Source organism: Odontomachus brunneus, unplaced genomic scaffold, assembly GCF_010583005.1.
Source record: "Odontomachus brunneus isolate Ranch 3 - 2012 unplaced genomic scaffold, Obru_v1 Obru_scaffold_173, whole genome shotgun sequence".
In the NCBI taxonomy this organism is placed as follows: Eukaryota; Metazoa; Arthropoda; class Insecta; order Hymenoptera; family Formicidae; genus Odontomachus; species Odontomachus brunneus.
The window spans coordinates 312,930-317,907 of NW_022639623.1; the positions used below are offsets into that span (position 1 = coordinate 312,930).

Here is a 4,978-nt window from a genome sequence, read left to right on the forward strand (position 1 = left end):
TACTTTACGAGATATTTTGAATTTTTTCATATTGCAACTTTGGAGCTTTATAACTCGAAAAGTACTCAATGAAGAAACATTTCACTACAATGTTTTGGAAAGCTCTCGAGGTCAGCTACAAGAATATGTAATAAAAAATAGGGGATGCCGTTTAAAAAAATTAAGGTGACTTTTATGTGACTTTCAAATAATTCTTCAAGGTCAAAGCAATGGACCATCTTATGGTCCCCTCGAAACCAAACAACTTTTGTCTGAAAAATTTTTCTCTCCCGTGCTTGGTTTTCGACATATTCGACTGGATGGATTAAAATGGTCCACCCTGTATATCAATAATATATAAATGTACGTCGGCATAAAATTAAATAAACTTACCATTTTACTGTCGTTTCAATACATCTTAAAATATCTACATGACCCACATAAGGCTCTTTTACTTGCCTCTCCATTATTGTCCTTTCTTATTGTCCTTTCCATTATTATTGTTCTCTACGTAACGCGTTGACAAATTGGTCTGCGATCTTGGAAGCGTATTATTTGTACTATTGTTTTCTTTTGCATTATTCGATGTGAAGGGATGTGTATGCACCTGCGAAACAGTACTCACTTGAGCAGTGTTAAAATTATGTAAAAATTTATATTGTGTTGTGGGTACACATGATTGTTGAAAGGATGCATGCGGTGTGTTATGTATGGTGGAAGATACGTATTGTGGACAGTTTGGATTAAGTAATTGTGGATAGCTGTATAAATTCGGTTCAGAATTATTAGGATTAGTGTTATCCAAGTCAGCAGTATAATCTTGGTTCTCCATTATCCGCCTGAGGTCGTCGATATCCTCGTTGATGCTTATAGCGATGTTCATGTCGTTGGCAACTTGAGATGTGCATCCGGGGGCTTCGTCCGAAGAAGATGTGGTCTGGTATCGCGCAGGTTTTGTAACAACACGCTTTGGCCGATCCATCTGACTGTGTGTAAAGATAAATCTAATATAAATATTTTGTATATGCATTATGTATTTTATATTAACTGCCGTCTGATGATATTCCTTTAAAGCAAGGAAACAATTATTCATGAAAAAGAAAAACACAATGGAGGTACACAATGAAGAAAGGAAAAATATATAACAAAGTACATAGAACAAGAAGAGTAACGACATAGTAACGATCAAGAGCAAATAATTCTCAAGCAAAGTGATAGACAAGCAAAATAGATTTTTCATAAAATATCTTACAATTTCTCAGTGTGTATTATAGCAGCGATTATGTATGAAGAAGGCTCCGAATGATTAATGTTATCAGTGTCATTATTATTTATTGATAAAGAATCCGAAAATGGCATTCTATAACACTTTGCAGCAACTGCGCTCGGGTGAATGTAAAAAACGTCTCTACTCAACATGGAACATTTATATACTCCAACAGCCGAAGATAACATTCCGATATCATAAAAATCTTCAACTAGTAAAAATCGTTTCACCGTCAATTAATACGAGTCATTATCCGCGATAATGTCAGAAACGATGCAAATTGATCTGTCATTTAAGATGCAGCAGTTATCACGGACATGTATACTTAATAATATTCCATGAAATTGAATCTGACGATACTGACGGCAGTTAAAATTATTGTTACGTGGTGCAGACACGCGAATATATGAATTAAAATCAACGACTTTCCAACCTATTCCGCATTGTTCCAATTCGACTATCCTATTGAAGAATTGTTGGAGAGGTAAGCCTGGCTTTCTACAATATTTTCTAAATAGTGACATGTTGTTTTTGTATGGGAAAGCAGAAAACGAGTTCAAACTACCAAGATGTCTCACGTCGTCAGTAACATGAAGGAGACCATGGACGTTGTATATATTGAACTTTGGTCCATAAAGACTTTCACTTCGTTCAACAAATTGTTTCAATGCTAGCTCCGCAAAATTTAATTGCACCGTTGACGGTGATTTTGACACCAAAATCCTTATAGATGTATATAAAAATAAGAAATGTTTGTAAATCCTCTCGTCTACTACACCGTACATTACCACTAAGCCAGTATAAAGGAGGAATTGACAAAACTCAGTCGCTTTATATTTACAGTATGCTTCGATGGATCTAGACCGTCTTATAAAATCTGTAGGACAATACTCTTTAAGAACAATATTCTTTAAGAATATTTAATCTCGTGCATATAACAGAAATGGATCTTCCTGATAATTTTGACAATCGTGAATATTTACCATGTATCCACGCGGTTAAAAGCTTTTTCATCACTCCCAAACATATTAGATGCATATACTCGAATGGAACTTGCGACACCAAAACTATCGGAAGCATTGACAACGGGCTCTTACCCTCTTTATGATGATCTTCGTCGAGACATTTCAAATATTCTTCATCGGTTCTAGGAGATTGTATCACACCATTGAAGACATAACGACCTTCTATACGTATGCCGGAAATTATGAAAATCTATATTTAAAATATTATTAAAATATAGAAATATCTAAATATCTAAATATTTTACATAATATTTATTGTAAACAAAAAATTAATATTTTGTAAATATTTCTATAAATATTGCACATAAAAAAATAAATATAATTATTTATAATTATTAAATTAATAAACAAATAAGAAAATCGAAATTTAAATTGGTAATGTACATTAGAAAAAAGTTCTTTAAATGAAAGAAATATATTTGGTTACATATAATTTCTTAACTTAAAAAAATATTTGTTAAATTTTAGAAAATATATAATAAATATAAAGAAATATTTTTTTAAATTTGTAAAATAAGCTGTAAAATTATGAATTTATAAATAAAAAAAGTGATTTCTTAAAATATCTATACAGGGTGTCCCGCGTAAGACAGACCAAAAGAAAAATATAAGTAGAACACATTAAAGTGAACAAATATTATATAGACCATTTTTCAAACAACCACGTAAAATTTTGAGATATTAATTTTCTTCGCCGACCGCTGCGAGCCGTATGTCGTCCCGCCTGTCACATCGCGCGTTCTAATTTGTCCAACTATTTTAATTAATATCTCGAAATTTTACGTGGTTGTTTGAAAAATGACCTATACAATTTTTGTTCACTTTTATGTCTTCTACTTATAATTTTCTTTTGGTTCGTCTTATGCGGGACACCCTGTATATATAAGAATAAACAAATGATTTCTTTACAAGAAGAAAATTAGTGTTTTTAAATGTAAAAACTGTTTAAATAAATATTTGCTTGTTTTAAAAGTAAATAAAATACAAGTAAATCATTTTATAAATCTGAATAAATTATTTTCTAATATTAAAAGTATTTTTTTATGTTTCAAATTAAAGTTTCTTTTATTATCAGAAAACAATTTATTTAAATTTACAAAATAATTTATTTTACTTACTTTTAAAACATGTAAATATTTTTTAAATATACTTTCTACATACTTTTTAAAACATATATTTTAAAAGAATCTATTCTTTTCTTTTAAATAAATTATATGCTTTCGTATATGGATATACCATATGTACACAATATAAAGCGTCTCTTAATCAAAGTTACAGTGATGCAGTAGGTAAGGTGAACGACACAAGAGAATCAGCCCAAATAACAGACTTACGTCAAAATGACATAAAAAAAACTGGTCATAACTGGTTGAATGACGTCAAGTGACTAAATAACGACGTCTTTGAAACGTCTTTTTTGTGACATCTTAATGACGTTTCTGTATAACGTCTTAAAAATGTATTATTGACGTTTAGAGATATCATAAAACGTCATTAAGTCATCTAAAATGTCGTCATCAGTCTGCAACATTAGACTATCATTTTGACGATATTCTTATGATATTTTTGATCATTCCTTGGTTATTTTTGATCTTGAACTTACTTAGATTTGGATGTCATTTTGACGTAAGTCTGCTACCTGGGAGACGTCTCAGGCTCGAATCTCAGCAATGCCCATACAGCACAGAAGCTTGCAGCAACACTGTTACAACGTTGCAAGATTGCATATTGCAATGCAATGTTGCAGAGACTTTGCAGTGACATTAATTTGCAATATTACTTTAGCAATATTGCAGCAATATATAAAAAAATATTACGAATATAATGTATTTTATTTATTTACTAGTTATTTTTATTACTTGTATTTCAAATTCAGTAATGTTTTACATCAATAATACTTATGGAATAGTACTCAGAATAGCACTCGTTAGTGGCAATCATTAATTTGTTTTATTGTCTTATATATTTTTATATTTCTTATACCGTTTTCTCGGAGAAAGTACTTTCTTTAGATTTAATATTCGTACTTGTTTAATTTTGTGGTTTTCTTTAATTCATTAAAATATTATATTCTTAAACGAAATATCATTTTTTAAAATGATGAAAATAAAACTTTTATTTCATTCAAGGAAACTATTTTTTTTTTGTTTAGGCAGAGAAAATGCTTTACGCACACCCCCGGAAATACGGGACTTTCCCAGGGGTAGTGTGGGACTCTCCCCCCCCTCCCGGGACTAACCGTCCGGGGGGGGGGCCTAAAACCTCTGCCGGGCCCCTTGCGACCATTGCGAGGGCGTCCCGGGAACCGCTTGCGCATTACTTCCGGGACGCCCTCAGCCGCAGGGCGGGGAAAACCTAAACCCCGCCCCCTTCCCGGGCCAAGAGGGATAATTCCCTCTCGGCCCTCTGTTCCGATCCTCCATGACCGGACGTGAGCCCCCCCGTCCGGTCACACTTCACCTGTAGGGGCGCTATTGGCCGGGTCCAGTCCCGTCCGGACCCGGCCCGCCCCTACACTCCCGACCGAGGTTGCTGGGGTGGAGGGGTCTAAAAGTTCCTTTCCGCCCCTCTCGGTCAGGAGCCTCCTGGCTCTGGGAGGGGGGTGAGCGGCCTGAGAGTCCGCTCTTGCGAACCGGCCGCCCTGCCCCTCTCCCAGAGGGGCCTTGTCTGACTTCTTGTCATGGGGGGGGGGGAGTCGCGCTTTGCG

The 4,978-nt window shown here is 34.4% G+C and overlaps 1 pseudogene; it reads right to left on the reverse strand.

Annotated features, from left to right (window-relative positions):
- Positions 1 to 445: 445 nt before the first annotated feature.
- On the reverse strand, positions 446 to 2,326 carry LOC116851372 (annotated as a pseudogene).
- Between the last annotated feature and the right edge of the window lie 2,652 nt (positions 2,327 to 4,978).